Source organism: Pteropus medius, unplaced genomic scaffold, assembly GCF_902729225.1.
Source record: "Pteropus medius unplaced genomic scaffold, Ma_sr-lr_union100, whole genome shotgun sequence".
Taxonomy (NCBI): Eukaryota; Metazoa; Chordata; class Mammalia; order Chiroptera; family Pteropodidae; genus Pteropus; species Pteropus medius.
The window spans coordinates 33,115,377-33,135,946 of NW_024344378.1; the positions used below are offsets into that span (position 1 = coordinate 33,115,377).

Below are 20,570 nucleotides of genomic sequence, written 5' to 3' on the forward strand. Positions count from 1 at the left end.
TCCTACTTTCTCAATTCTAACTGACCTTTTTTTAAAATAAATGCTATCAGTAGTTTTACAACATAAGACATTTGGGATCTAGGCATATGAGAAATGTCAAACATAGTTTACATTATATGTACATCACTCATAAATATTAACACGTTTGTGTCAACCATAAGAAGAATCTTATCATGTTTCTTTCATGTGCCCTTTTTATATTTCAATGCCTTTGTGATAATGTATTTATTATCAAAGTATATTTAGATTTTAATGTAAGTTTATTTTTCCATGTTTTTATTAAAATGATGTATTTTACAACTAATGAAAAGTTATTCATTGAAGTGAAGTAATTTTTAAGGAACAATCATACTAACATATTTTCCTAATATATACATTATGAATGATTGAGCCCTTGAGAAAAAAAATTAAACAAAAATAGTTTTTATTTTAAAATAGACTATTATTTTTTGGTATCTGAACTAGTAAATATCGGTTCTCTAAATTTTCATACTTATCACTGGATTTAAATATGGTAGCTCACTAGTTGTCTTTACCATCTGTTTCTCCTAAACACATCCTTTCTTCTGGAAGGAAGATAGTGCTTTGACAGAATATTACCCATATGAAGAAATATTTCAAACACAAGATTCTTTCTTCAATTATCTCAACAGCTAGTGTTATGTGTTTACATTTATACAGAAGAAACCTTACAAAGACATGTTGTGCAACTTCAAGAAATTTAGATTTGTCACAGTACAGAGAAAACATACTGGCAAATAATTCAAATAAGCTTATGTCTCAGAGATAAGGGGCTTTAAATTAAAAAACAAAAACAAAAAAACAAAAACAACAACAACAACAAAAAACCAATCTTTAATCAGTGAGGCTATGGAACAAAACTATAGAAGAGTATTGACCAGTCTTTTGGAAGTATTATGTATAGGGTGGATGATTTAGTCACCTACTATTGAGAGAACTATTGATACTCATTTAATAGTAGTGATGACACAATCAGTGGAAGAGCAAATTTTGAGAATGCTATATGAATTCATGGTCTGATGTTATGATATGGTGAAAAAACATGGACTTTGTAATCAGATATACCTGAGTTCTAATCCTGACTCTAAAATTTATCATCAGTATATTTTACTTTCTTAAATTCCAAGAGCCTCAGACTCTATGTCTTTAAAACTAAGCTAATACTGCTTATGTAAGCTCTAAATGAAAACCACTATTTTCTCATCACCTAGCAAAAAGCATTGTTCAATTAATATATGTCAAAGTAAAATGAAAAAGTACTAAATCATCAACAATCTTCTATTCCAATTACATAAGAATTCACCAATATTAGTAGCAAAGAAGTCTTACTTGGTCCAAGCTCGCCCTCCCGCTGCTGGACTTTTCCCAACCTCCCAAAGGCTCAGGTAGTCTAAAAGAGAATTAGTCTATCTCACACACCCAAGGAAAGACAGCACTATGGTTTGATAAGATGATGCTGGTCTACTCTAGAAAGATGCTTCAGTTGCCCAATTCCCTGGAAGGATCTCTAGTTTTCTCTGAGGGACAAAGAGCCCATTCTCTCAGTTCACATATCTTCTTAGAGTGTCACTTGTTGGACTCTGCAATAAGAATTCTTAGTGGTTCTCTTTTAGAACCATGCTCAATCATCCCTAAGGACACAGCCAGCTCAGGAGACCTGAAATAAAACTAGGTCCAACTTTATGAACTCACACTCATGTTCTCCTTGGAGTTATGCAAAGAAAAAATCAAATTTAATGTACGTATATCAGGGACATATACTGAATTTACAACATTGACCTTGGTTACACTGTATTTAACCAACAAATTTAACCCTGCTCTGGAACATTTTAAAATAAATAACTATGCACAGAAAATGCACCATTATTTTTTAAAACACAGTATATGTAGGTATATGTATGTATATATTCTAGCAGAAATAGAGTGACATGCTCCTGAGAGTTATAGCAAAATTCCCTGGTGTGATACTCATTGTCTCTATAAAGCCTGGATTAGGACACATTTCCTGTGTTGACCAATCACTGTGCTTCACCATGCCTATTTCCTTGTCTACTCACAGACCAGTTAGGTGGGATATCACTAATCAAACTACATGAATTAGAATTAATATTGGAAGCTAGGTATCACCCAAGGAAAATTGGTATGCCATTACCAGAAGGAGAAAATGGACACAGGGCAAAAACCAGTAGATATTTATGTGTATAACCATGTATAAACATATACTAGAGCATATTATTGCCTTTTACTTTCCTTATATCAATATGAGGAAATAAGGTTTTGGCCTTTAGTAACTAGAAACTGAATTTAGGTGAATACATTATTTTTATGAGATATTATTTTAATTTTTCTGCTTCTGACTTCACCCAGCTCCCCAAACCCCCAACCTAATGCTGTACTCATTAATGGCTTTCTACCTGTCAGTTCAGTCATCAGTCCTTCTGTAAGACTTGAAACAACTCTAACCAAGAATTGATGCATGTCTGCATTTCAGAACAGAATAAACCTTCAGCTATACAAATGTGACCCAAAAATCAGGTCAAAGAAAGACAAAGAGAAAGGGGAATAAAAAGAAGCAAAGAGAGCAAAAAGCTAGTTCTATTGTATAAAGATGTCTTTCTCTGTATTCCCCTTGGAAAATAACTGCTTATCCTAGAAACTTTGGTGCTCGGAAAAATAATTGTTTAATCTTTTCTGATCCACAGGAGCTTGCCTCAACCTCTTCCGCCTTATTGTTCCATTTGGCTCTATACTTCAGAATAAATAGTTGAAAAAAAGTTTCTTTTTTCCCCCCAAGCCTCTCTCTCTTTCCTATTTTCATTTTCTAGACCCTTAATTAAAGCTTTCAGATATGGTAATGCCTAATAAGCACCTTATATACTTCCTGAGAGACTATTTAAGAAATAGTCAGGGTTATTCCCTTCACACTTCTCATAAGTGTAATTGGGTCCCCTGTTGGTCTGAATACGTGCTCCTAAGGAAGCACCAGTCCTCCAACATTCTTTAACCCTCAAGGAAGAATCTCACAATTCCTCTTTGTAATCAGCTTGAGTGTAAACATAAATGTAAATGGATGCTAATCTTTCAAGACCATCTATTCCAGTCCTCTGTAAACTCAGGCTTAGGTAGGAAAAAAATTTAAAAGTACATTGCTCTCTTTAGAAATCTTACATCCTAGAATCAGGCCTGAGAACTACCTCCACCTGTGTCTTCAGAGACAGAAATCTTAGAAAAGACATCCTATGCTCAAATCTCCACCCTAATTTATACTTCTCCATCTCCATCTCAAGTGGAAATACCAGACATTTTTCTATATGACTAGAGACCTAGGAACAGCTGGGGACAAGACCTTGAAGGAATTCTACATGCCCTATCTATAAATTTGACATCTATTATGCCCCCTCCCATTTCCTTTCATGAGTCAGGAAAAGGATCCTATGTGATTCATCATTATTCTAGACTTAAACCACTAACAATAAAAAGCAACAACTTTAGCTCCCACAAAATTGATTTCTCATTCTGTTCTAGAATCTAGTGGCTGAGTAACAACTGATAAGGTGCTTAATTTTTTCCCCAATTTTCCTGGCTGAAATTTGATCTCATGGCAAGAGTAGTCTGAGTGGTTTCTGGCAATTCACATGTACTTCTGCATGTCTTCCAGTTCCTGGTGACCTACACTGGAGTACTAGAATGTCACTTTGCCCCTAATTTTTAATTTACTATCTAGTGATCATACAGAATAAAATCCTGACCTCTGTTCTTAAGCATTTATTGTGGTCCTTTCATTCAGAGAGATTTCTCAGACATGCTATACACTTGACTTTCAGGAATGAACCAGCATTTAAATTTCCTGCTTTCTCGCTCTAATACACACACACACACACACACACACACGTGTGTGTGTATACTGTGTACACACACACACAGAGATATAAAATACATATATATGTATATTATGATTTTATATATAGTAAATGGACCAAATGGCCCCTATTATTATTCTTCAGCATTCCCTGTGTCCTCTCCTTTTGCCATGTAACTGCAACATCCTCCCACCCTGACTCTGAGTTCAGCCATGTGACTTGCCTTACCAATGAAAAGCTTGAAAATTACTCAAGTGTTTGAGCTTGCCCTATCTTTCGTTCCTTTTTCATCAGCATGATAACATGCCGTGATAGCCTAGAGAATAAGACACATGTGAAGCACAGCCAGATAGCCCCAGTATTTTCAGTTAAGGCCAACGTAGAGCAGTGTACAGACAGCTAGCACTCAGATGAGAGTGAGCCTAGTCAAATCAACAGAGCTGTTATGGTGACTATCTCAGATGCATAAGCAATAATTGCTTACTGTTTCATGCCACTGAAGTTTTGAGATTATTTGTTAAACGGTTTTATTTTAGCAATAGGTGATTGATAGATGAGTCATATATTGATTTTTAATATCGGATTACCCATCCCACTTCTGTGTCCACATTCCTTGAAATGGCAATTGATTACTTACCATATCAAGTCAGGATCTCTAAAAATTAGTTGAAAATATAAAGAACCAACTATTCAGTGCATATCTATCTAATTACATTAATACAAAAACAAGAAAAGTATAATGATAAAAGATATACAGATAAAAATAATGTAACTGAAACCATTACTTGTAAAGTTTAGTTGTTGCTCCGGAAACTATTCAGGATAAACAAATCAAATAAGGAGCATATTTATGGCAAGGTTTGTTTACTTTTCCTCTTCAGCATATGCATATGCAAATGATAATATAATAATTAAAATGCCAATAAAATTCTAAAAAGATATTTTACTATGATAAATAAAAATATCTTAATTTGCACAGAAATGTCTATTATTCATATGTATTTTTCTCATATACCTTATTAATGATAAGGTATACACAGAAAATCCAGTTTTCTCCTCTGAGAATTTTCACCAGCCACGTCTGATCTGGGCTTGGGTGAATTTGCTGTAGGTGAAGGAGTAAAATTGGGGAAAACACATAATATAATTCTCATTTAGATGTATCTCAATGTTTTTGTGAGTTAAAAGAAATTATACTTATCCATTTAGAATCCTTGCCAGGCAAAGAAAAAAAAAATATATATATATATATCATCATCATAAGTCTTTTTAATGAGGATCATTTTTAAAATACCACTGCATAGCAAAGCCATCTTACCTTAGATGTTTACATCTATTCAGTATCACTAAAGACATCAAAACAGTAAATATCCCAAATTTTTTCAAAGATTTATAAAGAACTAAATATCTAATTATATACATGTTAATTCACTAAAAAAGATATATTACTGATATTAACATTGGCCATAAATTTTTCAATTTTATTATATCAAACTTTAATTGAAGTGAAAAATAATTAATATTAAAATAGATGTAAGAAGATACATTGTTGTTAAAGATTTTCTTTATTTTTGTTCTTGAGTTCCTACAAATGTAGATCGAAGTGTTTATTACAAGTTTTACATTTATTCATGTATTCATTCAACAAATGTATTGTGGCCACACTTATGACATAAGATGCTCTTTCATTTCTGCAGGTATATTAACATTTAAAAAAAATAACTGATTGCTTGGATTATAGGAAGTAAAACTCTCATCATCACCATCAGTCATCATTTTGTGATTTTAAAATATATAAAGAAAAATTGACAACTGGATAAGAACATGACTCTAATGGCCTCATGAGTATATCAGTGTTAGGAGATACTTTAAGAGGATCGCATCATTTGGAAAGTCTACAGTTAAATTCTATAATGTAACTTTTGAATGAATCATATATAACATGTATAATCACCAAGAATAGGCACTCTATTATAATATTGTATATGTCATCAATTAAAGTATGAGCTTCTAGGAAAGAAATATTTTCCATAATACAAGACTCTTTCTTACGGCAAGATAAAACATAGACAAAATATTCGCAACAATATTTTCTAAGAATTTATGCAAGACATACTACAAATGTCTGTAATACTGTTTATACAAGTCAAATTGACACTTTTTGCAGAAGACACGAAGAAACAGACAGATATTCTGTGTTCATAGACTGGAAGAATCAACACAGTTAAAATGGCCATAATACCCAAAGCAATATATAGATTTAATGCAATCTCAATCAAAATTCCAATGGCATTTTTTAAAGAAATAGAACAAAATATTGTCAGATTTGTATGGAAGCACAAAAGACCCTAGGATAGCCAAAGCGATTCTGAGAAAAAAGAATAAGCCAGAGGTATCACACTGCCTGACTTCAAATTATACTACAAAGTGACAACAATCAAAATAGCATGGTATTGGCAAAAACCAGCATACAGACAATAAAACAAAATTGAGAGCCCAGAAATAAACCCATATATATATATATATATATATATATATATATATATATATATATGCAAACAATTTTCAACAAAGGAGCTAAAACCATAAATTGAGGAAAGAAATCCTTTTTGATAATGGTTCTCGGAAAATTGGAAAACCAGAGGTAAAAGAATGAAACTAGAATGTTCTCTGTCATCAAACACCAAAACTAACTCAAAATGAAATAAAGACTTAAATATAAGACCTAAACAATAAATTGTATAGAAGAAAACATAGGTATTAAACTCAAGAACCTTGATGTTAGAGAGGATTTTATATGAATTTGACCTTAAAAGCAAGGGAAGTAAATGCAAAAATAAATAAATGGGACTATATCAAACTGAAAAGCTTCTGCACAGCAGAAGAAACCATTATCCAAACAAAGAGGCAAACTGAAAGAGGGTAGATATTTGCAAACAATGCCTCTGATAAGGGGCTAATATTCAAAATAGATAAAAAATTCACACAACATAACAATAAGAAAACAAACGAGCCAATTGAAAAATGGGCAGAGGACCTGAACAGACACATTTCCCAAGAAGACATGCAAATGGCCAACAGACATATGAAAAGGTGCTCAACTTCATTAGCTATAAGGGAAACGCAAATCAAAAGTACAATGAAATACCATCCCACACTTGTAAGAATGACTATTACCAACAAGATAAGTAATTACATGTGTTGAAGAGTTTGTGGGGGAAAAGGAATACTCATACACTGCTGGTAGGAATGTCACTTGGTACAACCACTGTGGCAAAAAGTATGGAGGTTCATCAGAAAATTAAGAATAGAATTACCATATAAGCCAGCAATCTCTCTTCTGGGTATCTACCTTAAATTTTTGAAAACATTTATTCGTGAAAATGTATGTATCACGATGTTCACTGCAACATTATTCACTATGGCCAAGACATGGAAACAATCTAAGTGCCCTATGATAGATGACTGGATAAAGAAGATGTAGTACATATTTAAAATGAAATACTACTCAGCCATAAGAAAAGATGAAATACTGTCATTTGTGACCCTATGGATGTATCTTGAGATTATCATGCTAAGTGAAATAAGTCAGACAGAAAAAGTTGAGAACCATATGATTTCACTCATATGTGGAATATAAAACTTAAAAGCAACAAATGAACAAGACAAACAAAAACTCATAGACAGTATAGATTAGTCATAAGAAACAGCTGTCTTAAAAAATAAATCTTATTTTTTCATTTAAAAAACAATTGTTGGTACCAAACAGATCTATCTCTTCTGTAGGGAATATAAATATGAAAAGTATTAGTAGAGAATTTCTTATAAAGAGGATATCTTTTGAAATATGATGAGTTATAGATTCCTAAATCTATGTCAATAAAATGAAATGACAAAACATAGTTTCTTATCATTTATTCTTTACTATGTGATTTTAGAATTTTTCCCCCTCGGCATATATTTGCTACTAAGATAAAAATTCTTATTATTTTAAAACAATGAGAATAAAATCAAAGGTAGAATGGCAGGTCCTGATATTACCTTACCCCTACAATTGTGCTTTTACAGTTTGTACCCCTTGCAATTATGTTTGGTAACTCCTTCCAAGATTAAATATGTAAAGATACTTATATTTCTATGCAACATGATTGGAGTGGTTGTTTTAGATTGTGCTTGTTTATCCTAGAAGAGTAACATCAAAAACTGGTGTTCTGAACTATCTGCCTTTCAAGATCTTACCTTCAGTTAGAATGTCGATTTTGATGTAAAAAGTAATACTTAATCTCCTTTTTATAAGAATCGCATCATATTAATTGTTTAAACTATTTTTAAAAATGAGAAAAAGTCTCTAAATAATTGATGACAAATACTTATTTAAAAATGTTTAAATTATACACCAAATTTTAAGGGATTTCAAAAATATTTTACATAAGAATGGAAAAAGAAAAAATATCCTTTCCACAAGAATCTGAATGATCAAACATGACAGTTTATAATATACTTCTTAGTGTATTCTATTTGTGACTGTTATATAGATAAGTATATATGATGCACGGTATAATCCTTCACTTTAAAGTATATATTTTTAAATCTTTACATTTGGCTTTTTAGGGAAAACATCGAAGGATTCACACATCATTCTGTGATAGTCAGAATTAGCATCAAAAGACTAAACAATTTGGTTTGATGTAAGAGGCTTTTAAAATATTTACCACTTCAGCTACATTCAAGTATTCTCTTTTGCAAGCCAAGTAACACTTATGTCTATACTTTTTAGAACTGACCCTTCTCCAGGAACCAAGAGAATAGCATATAACTTAGAATAATCCAATCTATATTTTTCATCCTCCTTTCATAGAGATGAACCAATTCAGGTAAATCAGAGCCAAACTGACACATCAGAGATTTTTGGATGAATTATTCAGAATATGAACTTTATTATTTTCTCTTGTACTAGGTGCTGTAATGGTATAAGTTCAAAGCTGCCAATAGCCAACAAATAGATTTTGTGAAGAGATTCAACTAGCAAAGAAAGCAAATGAGGAGATGCATCCCAAATTTATACCAAGCCATATCTATATTTCTGGGTTTTGAATTACACAGAACAATACATCACTTCATCATTTATTTTTCTTCTTCTTTTTTTTTTCTTTTTGGTTTTGAATAAATTGGATTAGGCAGAGAGAGAGGATCCAAGAGAGAACCTAGACAAACAGAATGAGAAAACAGTGGAATATCTTATCAAGGCAGTGATATGATGAGATTGGCAGTATTCCAAAAGGAAAAACAAGGCAGGAGAAGGGGAAACAGAGGCATAGGAAGTGAAGAAAGAAAAAATAATAACTTGAGTATTAAATGAGAATGATGAAGACCTTAAGGAAAGAATGGAAGGGTGGTTTGATTCTAAAGCTATTACAGTGGTAAAATTGACAAAAATATTGTGGCATTTAGTGAGATATGAACAGAAATGGTAAGAGAGAAATAGAAGGCTGATACACAGGTTTTGAGCTTGTGAAATTTGATGTTGGTTGTCATTAGTCACTGAAATAAGAATACAAGAAAGAAGGAGAGGTTGGGAAGCAGGGATGGAGAAGAGATAATGAACTTAGTTGCACAATTAATGAATTTAAAATACCCACGAGATATCCAAACAAAAGTTTCAAGAGGCAGATGATTTTGCAAGTCTGAGTTTTGGATTAAAAATTGTAGATGTTGCAGACATAATTTTACCTGTCATCTGCAAAAATCAGTTAAGAATTTAACAGTGGATGAAATAAATCAGAAGTAATATGAAATAAAGAGAAGAAAAGTAAGGAAATATAACTGAGCGCATTAACATGTAAGACATACATAGAGGAAGACTTGCCTAGAAATAAATCTGAACTGTATCTTGAGAAATAAGATTTAAAACAACAACAATAACAATAAAACAAGAAAAATCTGTGCCATGAAAATTAAAAGAAGAAAAAGGTTCAAAGATCAAGGAATAGTCAGAAGTATTGAATAATGCAAATGAGTGAAAGTAAGACAAGGCCTGAAATCTTCTACTAAATGTATCAGGTAGGAGGTCTGTGGTGATATTGGTATTAGGCATATCAAGTAAGTAGTCAGGGTAGGGGCCAGATTGCAATGGAAACAGTGAAACTGCTTTAATAATTCATTAATGGGTCATTGAATTTGAAGTTGAATTCAAAGTTATGAATCTAACTTATAGAATCAAGTACCTATGGAAACCTGGTCATTTCCTATATGAGATTCCCAAGAGAGAATACCATTTTCCATTTAAGAAAAATCCTAACTATACAGAATAGGAGGCAACACCGAATATCTCAGGAATTGTGGCTGATTTATCCTACATGAAAAAATAAGCACCTCTAACATAGTAGGTGGCTTCAAAAACATTTTTAACTTAAATTTGACTTGGCAACCAAGATATTTTATAACATTTATAAGAATCTCTTTGATATGACCAAAAAACAAAACACTCCAAGACATACTCTTTGTGTGAATGTTGTATTTTATCCAAAAATCTTGTTTCTATTTTGTTCCTTATTAAATTCCTACCCTGTGGCTTGCTGAAAAGCTGTGGGAGAGAGAATTTCCTGATGAGCTATGTAACAGCTTATTCCTTCCTCCTGTTATGTCTTCAACATCCACGTTGAACACTAAATTGCACTGCAGCAGAAATAAGTGTGATAACAAGCCTGGTTGATGGTGGCAGGGACCGTGGTGGTGGCGGCGGCGGTGGGCAGGAAGTGGTGGTGGTGGTAGTGTGTGTGTGTGTGTGTGTGTGTGTGTGTGTGTGTGTGTGTGCATGTGTGCAGGTGCTTTGTGTACAAGATAAAAGTTTGAGGTGACAATAGCTACAACTATAATTCACTAACAAGGAACCAACATATACTTAATAAGTTAAAAATCAAATCCTTCCAAAGAAACAATAATTATAACAGCCATTTTATAGAGAACAATTGATATATTTCTGATATCTTATCATCTATAAGATATTCAATGGACATTTTAGTTTTTGGACCATGTTTAAATGCAACTCTTACAAACTTATCATTCCAGAAAACACTTTTTTTAGCTTAATTTTGTAATGCAAATTTGTGACATTACGATGTAGATTGATTAAAAGTACTTAGCAGTTATCCTCTACAAACTCAGCTCAGTATAGGAATTAAAAGAAATATCGAACCACAAGGACAAAAAGGCAGCAGAAGAAAATGTGTGACTTCGACAAATTTGTTAAAGTTTGAAAATGGAAGACAAGTAACTTATTTAGCTAGTTACAGAAAATTACATAGCAAATGGCAAAAGTGGGGAGACACTGATAATATAAAATAGCCTACGGACTACAGAATATTCGAGAAGCTTAGCAAATTGAATTGCATAACCATGAGAAACAGGGGATGGTAGTACTGTTAGTTGAGATATCTTAAACACGATATCAGTTTAATGATCAGGATCCCTCCCCAAGTGCTGAACAATTTTCCCTTTAACCTTCTTCTGCCCCATAGCTTAGAGATTATTTTCCAAAGGCACTGTCACAAAGCTCCCAGACTTTGCATCATCAAACATAAGCCACTTCTTTTCTTGAATACATTACAGTGAAGCCCACCTGTGTTAAGCCTTGCACAGATGGCTGCAAAAGAGTGTTTCACTGTTTTGCCATTAGTGACATAGATACCTGTTTGTAAAAATTCATTTCCCACTTATGTCAGCGGAGTGAAGTAAGGAGTTGATTTTCCATCACCAACCCTGTCTTTACCCTGAGAATCCGGTAGCCACCATCCAAATTCCCTGCTAAGGTAGTTATGATGGTTCATATTATGTGCCAACTTGATTGTGCCATGGAGTGCCTAGATATTTGGTCAGATGTTATTCTGAGTGTATCTGTGAGGGTGTTTCCGGATAAGATTAACATTTAAATTTATAGACTGAGTAAAGTAGATTGTCCTCCCTAATTTGAAAGAGGCTTATCTAATTCATTAAAGGCCTGAATAAAACAAATGAAAAAAATGTGTAAGGGCTTTCTCTGTCTGTCTTCAATCATGGGGCATCGGTCTTCTCCTGCCTTGGGTCTCAGACTGGAACTGAAATTTATACCATTATGCCCCCTGGGTCTCCAGTTTGCCGACTATAGATCTTGGGAATTCTCAGCCTCCATAATTGCATGAGCTAATTCCTTATAATAAATCATACACATACACACACACACACACACACAAATAAATCAATCTCGCTCTCACACACACACACAAGAAGATACACATCTTCTATTGGTTCTACTTTTCTGGAGAACTTTGACTAACACAATGGTATTAGCCAGACTGAGTCCTGGTGATGTGCAGAGCTCATCTTCCATTCACCACCAGACAAAAGCAGGAGATGCTCTTATTTCCCTTACCCCACCTCTATCAAGCTATCAGAGGGATTCTCTAACAAGTGAGCAAGGTGAGCCTCCAATCTAATCCAGAACCAGGCTGTTTTAATCAGGGAGGCAAAGAAAGCTTCAGTGTGTGACCTGTAGACTTCCCTCTACACTGACCACTGTCAGCAGGGCTTAGTGAAGCTAAGCTTCCACCCCAACCCTGCAGCAGTGTGAGATAGCCCTCATCCTCACTTCCTACCTCTACTGGCTATGGGACCCCTGTGGGAAGCTGATCTTACACCTCACCCAGAGGTAATGAGACAGTATAAGTCTGTGGCCCAATATTACTGCTGAAAGGAGGGCTACCATTTTGGGAAAACAATAGACTAAGAGACCAACATTTTTGAGGACCTGGGAAAATTTATGGACTGGCATAATCTGTGAAACATCTTGTAAAAAATTAAAGATAGATATTTAGCAAAGTAATCATCAAAAAGCCATGATTAATGATGGAAAAAACAGAATCACAGCCTACTGCTGATAGGTCAGCATATTTAACTAGAATTTAAGATATATTACTGCATTTGAAATTTCAGATAGCATAAAAAATGTGGTGATGGTATAAAGCAGCCAAATGTTTAAATACTTTAATAGAAAATAAATAACACTTTAAATCTATAAATCATGAGATAATACTATAAGCATCTTATTAGAAATATAGATATGAATGATGAAGAAACACACACCCTCCCCCAAAGAGTTGGACAAAACTGTGTTTACAGACTTAACTAAAGCAGGAACTATTATATATTTAATCATATGCACAATTTGATTTTTTAACCATTCACACCTACTACTTTGATTAAAATGAACATGAGCTCTAATAAGTTGCTTTTATTTTTGTATGTGTGATTTTGTGTGTGTGTGTGTGTATGAAAAAGTGAGGAGAAAAACTAATCTATATCCAAATGATGACTATTTACTAAATATATATTATTCTCCATAAATACTAGAAATTACCTTTGCTTTTGCATGTTTTCATCCACACAACATCTTCTACTGAAGTTATTATCATTTGAAAAAAAATTATTTGCAACTATAATAAAGTGAAGCCATATTATCTGCAGCTCTGTTGAATTTTATTCTATTCTTAACCTTTATATATAAGAATTCATGTAATGTATTCAGAGCTCAGTATATCTTGAATGAAAATTTCTTAATAAACCTTATAAAGATGCCTAAAATATTTGCTGTCATTTTCTGTAAAATATTAGCCCACCAATGTAACAATAGCTAATGTCCAAAACAGAGCATTCTATTCCATGCTTATAGCATAAGATAGAAAGTAAAGTAGTTCAACAGACCATCAACACCTATTAGATAAAGGGAATCATGCAGAGATATTCCAAAATAAAATTAACTAAGGAGGGGAAATCTGTTTTACATTATCTGCCTTGCAGAGGTTAAATGGATGACATGTTCAAGAGTACCAGAAATAGATCCTGGCACACAGTAGACATTCAATATTTATTCTTTTCTCCATTCATTTATCAAACAAATTAAACAAGACATTTAAGAAAGTAGAGAAAAAGTATTCAAATCAAACTTTTGCATACATTCTTAGATTGTTTTCCTCTAAACATAGCCATGTATAAGTTACATATTTAATGTATTTTATTAAATACATATTTAAAATTCAATAATTAAATAAAAGCTCAAATAAAAGAAAACATAAAATTAATATTGAAATTTTGAACATTTCAATTACTTTTTGGCAAACACTTTATTTTCTCTATAATCTATTTTATAGCTAGGAATAATTTTAGTGCTTTTATAACTTAATTTTTATTTATAAATCATACATAATTTTGTTATGCTGCTTATGCCATCTGTTTAAAATGCAGAAAAGTAAGCACATGTTTATCTCACTTTTACAAAATCCTCCTTCTCACTTCTGTTTTATGCCTTTTCCTAACTTAATTATCCTCTTTGTCTCTAATCCATCTTTGCTCTTGTTATTACAAATATTCATTCTTTCCAAATTCTGACTACCTCTCTCTTCTACAAATAACCTCCGTATTTAGTAAATAAGTAAGTTAAAATGACCAAAAGTCACCACCAGAACAAGACAAATGTTCCTGGTCACAACTATTATTTTAATTGTTCTTAGAAAGGTAGGATGGATAGCAGGAAGATCTCCCCCACTGCAATTCTGCAAATCAATCTCACTGTTCTCTGCAAAACAGACAGGAAGAAACTATTTTATTGCAGCATTTCTTTTTAAAACACCTAAACATTATTCCAGTTTTTCCTTACTCCATGGAAACTAATATTCAGAGCAATTATGCATTTATTGATTAAATATTTATTGAGTACTTACTAAATTTTAGAGACTGAGAGAGTTAGTGGAACTACTAAAATACACTGTACAAAACCCCAAGTAAAATATATTCTTTCATTTAATTCATACAACACCACGATGAGATAGAAAATAATATCTGAGTTTTACAGATGAAAGAACTGTAGCTTATCAATGTTAAATTATTTCCTACATTCCATGCAGAATAGAGATGAGATAAGAATTTGACTTGAGCTCTGACTATAAAACTTTACTAACAGAATTCTATCTAAATATGATGATGATGATGATGATGATAAATCAGTCCCCATTTACTGAGATTTTTTTTAAGTTCTAGGTCCTATGCTAGGGTGCTTTGTATATGTGAATTAATCCTTTGTTAACCCTTTATAGACAAAAACGAGGGCTGAGAGGTTAGATAACAAGCTCGATACTAGTGAGGGACTAGAGCAGAATTAAAGTTTAGTACCATCTGCTCTCCTCTCATCTTCTCATTATTTCTCTCTCTCTCTCTCTCTCTCTCTCTCTGTCTGTCTGTCTCTGTCTCTCATTTTCCATCTCTAGATCACAGGATATCTCCTCTGTTTTCCTCCCATTCCTCTCTCTTGCTGTCTGGTCTGTCTGTCTGTATGAATCTCCCTTTCTGTCTCTGTATTCAGTTTTTTGTTTATATTCCCCTTTCTCTACTTTTCTTTACCCTAAAAATGATTTGTCTTTCTGCCAGTCTTTTTCTGTCCATTTATATCTCACTTCTCTCTGCCTTGCTTTTTTTCTGTCTGTCTCTGTCTCTTTTTTTTTTCCCACTGTGTATCTCAGTTTCTCTTTATGTGCCTGTTCTTTTCTTCACTTATCTTTCACTCTGTGTCTCTAATATTTTTTATCTCTTTTTGTGAGACTGTTTCCCTTGTTCCTCATGTCACTATCTGCGTCTCTCTTTGAGTGTGTATCTCTGTGAGTATCTCTGACTTCTCTGTGTCTCCATCTCTGTCAGTGACTTAAGGTTCTAAAGAAATAACAACCACTCATCCAGTTTTAATGAACCTTCTCTGGATTCCAGTGGTGTTGCTACAAAGTTGAAGAAATTGGTCTCTTAAATTACAAAGCAAAAAGGAAAGTCACTGTCCTTGGATAAACAATTTGCATTTCCATAAGGATTCAGTGAAGCAGAATCAGAAAAGACTCATTCTGACACCTCCATGAAAACAACAGGGAGAGCATTCATTAGCTGGGCTCCCATTTGAATGATGCACTTCATCGCAGGCACCACTGTCTTCCCCTGTTCAGGAAACAGTGCTTAATTCTGTCTGAAACCCGCCCTTTCATTAGGCATTAGAATGAATGACTTTTCAAAGTAATAGGAACTACACATCTGCCATGGCCTGAGAATGCTTACACTCTAAAAGCCGTAAAAAAGTTACACCTCCTGTCAATTTCTTATCCATTACAAACACAATAAACAAGCTCTGAATTTTTCCATTTACCAGGCCGAAGAAAAAAAAATGCTTGATATTCTTCAGCTTCTTGAAGTAATGATTGCTTTTGCCTTTTCCATTTATGGCTTCAATAGCCATGATTTGATATTTAAGGTTGAGTGTAACCTTTAAACGACTTGTGAGATAAAAGGAAATTTGTCCATTACAGTGCTCAGGTAAAAACTTTTATTTCACTCTTTAGATTGGAAATTATCTTGTTGTTATTTTTTGTTGATAGGCACACACACACACACACACACACACACACGATCATCTTGAGAATTGCTAGGATATTAGAATAATTAATTGTGCTTTAGATTACTTAGCAATTTGCAGGCTTCTTATTTATTATCTTGGCTGCCCCTTACAAAAACTCTATAGATGTGGACACTGAGGTAAAAATGTTTAGGGAATGCGCTAACGCTTCCAAGGAAAATAACTGTTGTCTTTGTATCTGAATCAAGTTTCTATTCTGCTTAATTCAATGAATAAATTGTGTGTATGTGTGTGTGTGCGTATCTTGCTTATTAGTATGTGACTTATTTGCAGGCTGAGAACAAGTAACACTCATCTCCATAGTCTTGTAAATCTGACACTTTGCTTTATACATTACAGATGGCAATTCTACTTCAAGGCCATACTATTCATACTCACACTCAAAATTACCTTCTTATCTCCCATCATTCAGATATGCAAGGAAATAATGGCTGCATTTAAAATTTCTGTGTATATTTTCTGGTTCCGTCACTATTTCAATCTAAGTGACTCCAGTATTCAATCTAAATGAAAGTTACATATTATTTCAGTTTCTGAGGGCTTGAACCTTGAAATTTGTAGAGTTTGTACCAAGAGAACATATATTATTCACAGTAGCTCTTTTTTACACTCAAAATTGACTAGAACACTAATAAATTCTGCATGGTTCCTTCCAATATCTTCTCATGCAACCCAGTGATATTTGAGCATGAAGCTAATATATGAAGGCCCATATGTCATCATTAGTTTTGAATCTACAGTCTGCTACATTGTAAAGTAATAACAAATAAAACTCGCATTACAAAAGAAAACATCTATATCCAAACTAAGTTTTAGTTGAGAGTAACAAAAACCATTTTGGAAAGTCACTCCTGTCAAGTAAAACTATTATTTTTAATATTGTATAGACTTCCACATGTGTGCATGTGAGAGACATAGAATGACGGAAGAGTTCAAGGACACCAGTGATGCCAATAATAAGAACAAGTTTAAAAAAAAAAGAGGAAAAAAAAATGACTTACCAAAACCTACATTTCATATATTGTCCCAAGCAAAATGAAATTTTTAGATATGCCCCCTTGATTTAGAAGCAATCTGTTTGTTGAGATTATTATTTCTGTCAACTTGAATTTATTCATAGGTTGGAATCCTAAGTAAAGTTTAAAATCATATATTTATCCCCAGTTTTAAGGCTACAATAAAATGTAAATGTATACAGGAGGCTTCTGTGCTAGAAAAAAGTTGAAATTAAAAGCTGGTTTATAAGAAGAGTTTTGTATTATTTTACACCATGTAAATAGAAACAAAAGTTCTTATTGTCTGAAATTATACCTGCTCATTAACAGCAAGGGGGAGCATGCTCAATCACCCCTAAAATACTCACATTTAGGATATTACTTTATTATTATCTTATTATTATTTGGTTTTATTTTTTACTATTATTTTAAAGGCTCATTATTCAGGAGGAAAAGCCCGCAATGATCAAGTGATTAGAGAAAGATATAATTAATTGTTCAACATACATTTGCTTGACACACATTTTGTGATCAAAGAAAAATAGCAATTTTCTTTGACAAGAAAAATAATAATTACTTTATGCATTTAACTTCAAACTTAGCTGTTACCAAAATAGTGGAGAATTTTTGCAACTGGCTTCCGTTTATGTCCCTCTGTCTGCTTTCAAAGTTGGATGATAAAAAGTAAAAATGCATACTATGCAAAATTTAAATGTGGAAAGACTAAGAAAGTTTGTAACAGACATTTAACTCTGAGTTCTTTTCTTCTTAGCATTGTAATTATTAGTGTTTTTTTAAGAGCTACTTTTATAGTTCAGACACTAAGTTCATCAAATAATATCATTAATGGATAATTATTTTAAAAATCTCTTAGAAAATAAAAAGTTTTATTCAGACCTCTTTATTTACTCCATAATATTGCAGAGAAGTAGCTAACAGTAAGATAGCACATACTCTAATCTATCCAAGTCCATCACTGGTTAATGTTCAGGGGTCATTTTTGAGGTAAAGTGAGAGGATTCACATTCCCTGCTCAGTCTATCATGGCAACAGCTGAGAGGTGAGGATGTCCCCACTCCATGCAACTGAGTGCACATAAAATTGCCCTTTTATTTCATAGGAGAATGAGTCCACAGTCAAAGGAATCAAATTGCTGAAATTTGAACACTCACATGTACAGATAAGTGCATTGACTCACATTTAGCCACAACTAAAGCAAACTAAAGAAACAGAAGAGTCAATTTGCAGTAAAAAATAAGTTAACATGAACATATGTAAAAAGCATCAACTTTGCTGTAAAAACTACAGGAAACATTCTATGCTTAGAACATACCTCTTTTACCAATCATTTGTTTCTCTGATGTTAAGCAACACAATAACTCTACTCCTTAAGTATTTGGTTACTGCATCTGACAATTGGCTCTATTTGTGAAAGCAAATGAGTATGGACTTGGAGTTAACCTTACATGAGGCAGTCATATTATACTCTAGTTAACAATGGCTGCTCTGCATATATGCTATAACCCCATCAAATCAATGACTGTGTGTACATGAGAGAAACATTAGAGGACCAGCAGACTTGGGCTGAAACTTGTTCTTCAGGGCCCTTCTTCCCTATAGCTACTAAATTATGTTTTTAAAGTAAAGGCCACACCATAAAGTAGGAAAGTGTTAGAACTATGGAATATTAGTTTTGTTAAGGATAAAGTCCATCTGGATTCAAATTCTAAATGCTTCCATATACTTTCATAAAGAAACATATTCTAATGCACTAAACATCCATAGTGAAATATCAGGGTACTCTGTATTACAACAAAACACAAATTATAATGCTGTTAATTGTAAGGCAGAGTTAGACTCCTTAACTCATCCAGTTACTATAACCTCCAGCAACTACTACACACAAAACATCACATGAATATTTGCACACACGAAAAACATAGCCTGCCCATACTAATGACCTTATTCTATATTTTGACAGAGAGAGAGAAGCAAAGAAAATGGTTAAAGATTAACAATTTTTTAAAATGACAAATACACAGATGTAATTTAAAAGCGTGCATCTTTCTATATATTACATTCATATGTCAACAAAATTACAATACCACATAGTTAGTTATCAGGAAAGCAGAGAGGATGAAGAGTTGTGTTCATTCTTTTAGAAGATAATTACTTTACATCATTACCACTCTATTCTTTGAACAAGCATGACAGAAAGTGATATCATGACAGAGACTCATTGTACAGAAAAGAAGTCTTAACTTTCTCTGTACTTCACTGCTGCTTTAAATATGAAAGATTAAGAAAAGGAAGATGGGAAAAAAAGAACTTACTTGCCGGTTTAAAGTTTCATCTTTAGCCCACGTAAGATTATGCAGTAAGTTTTCTTGCCAAGGCTGCCTCCTGCACATCCCTTTCAAAACAACCAGTGCTCATAATCTAGGTCCAAGAAGATTTGTTCACACGTTACACTTCTTGATTCTGTGAGCCATTAATATCCAATCTCACATTATCAAGAAAATGTTATAGAGAGAAAAGATCACCTCAACAGATTAATCCTGAAGGCATACTATCTTTCTCCTTGTTCTGAGAGGTACGGCAACTGCCTTAGTTATCACAAGCAACTAACTAAGCTGCTAGCAGGAATCTGTCTGCCCTCTATCTGTCGCTATTAGCTCAGCATGTTGATTCACTGGCACCGAAGCAACAGCAATTAGCTGTCCTGCCTCTCACAGTACATACAGGAGAGAGCTGAGTGTGCTAAACCACACAGTGGGCTGGTGAGCTCTTTGCACCAATTAGTAACAGGTGCTATCGCCCATAAGACAAATTGATGCCCCACTGAACACTAGTGTTGGCTGCTTTATTGGTACTGTGTCCTGTCAGCCCGTCTGGTGATTCTCTGTTCTCTTTTCTCTGGTTGTTTTTACTGTTTTATCTCACCAGTACGAAGTTTAGCAGCTTACATTCAATGACAATATTACTGACAAGTCAAAATAATCTCTTAAGCTCCTTTCATCATTCTCTCTCTCTCCCTATCCCTCTCTCTCCAAATATCCCCTCCTATGTAAAACTTTCCATATCCCCACATCTTTTAGGCCTAAGGAAACTTCATATATTCTATAGGAATTAAAAATAGACCTTTTATGTTTTTATTGGCATGTATGAATTATATAAGGGTGTTATGGGAAACAACTATAAGAAAAGTTAAAGCAT

At 33.4% G+C, this 20,570-nt stretch overlaps 1 protein-coding gene across 2 annotated transcripts in view; it reads right to left on the bottom strand.

Moving 5' to 3' along the window:
• PCDH15 (protocadherin related 15) overlaps positions 1–19,957 on the bottom strand; it is a 730,119-nt gene extending 710,162 nt beyond the window's left edge. For both annotated transcript variants that reach the window (XM_039871826.1, XM_039871827.1), the window contains exon 1: positions 19,688–19,957. The gene's annotated coding sequence lies outside the window, so the exon portion shown is untranslated. The remainder of the gene's footprint in view (positions 1–19,687) is intronic.
• Between the last annotated feature and the right edge of the window lie 613 nt (positions 19,958–20,570).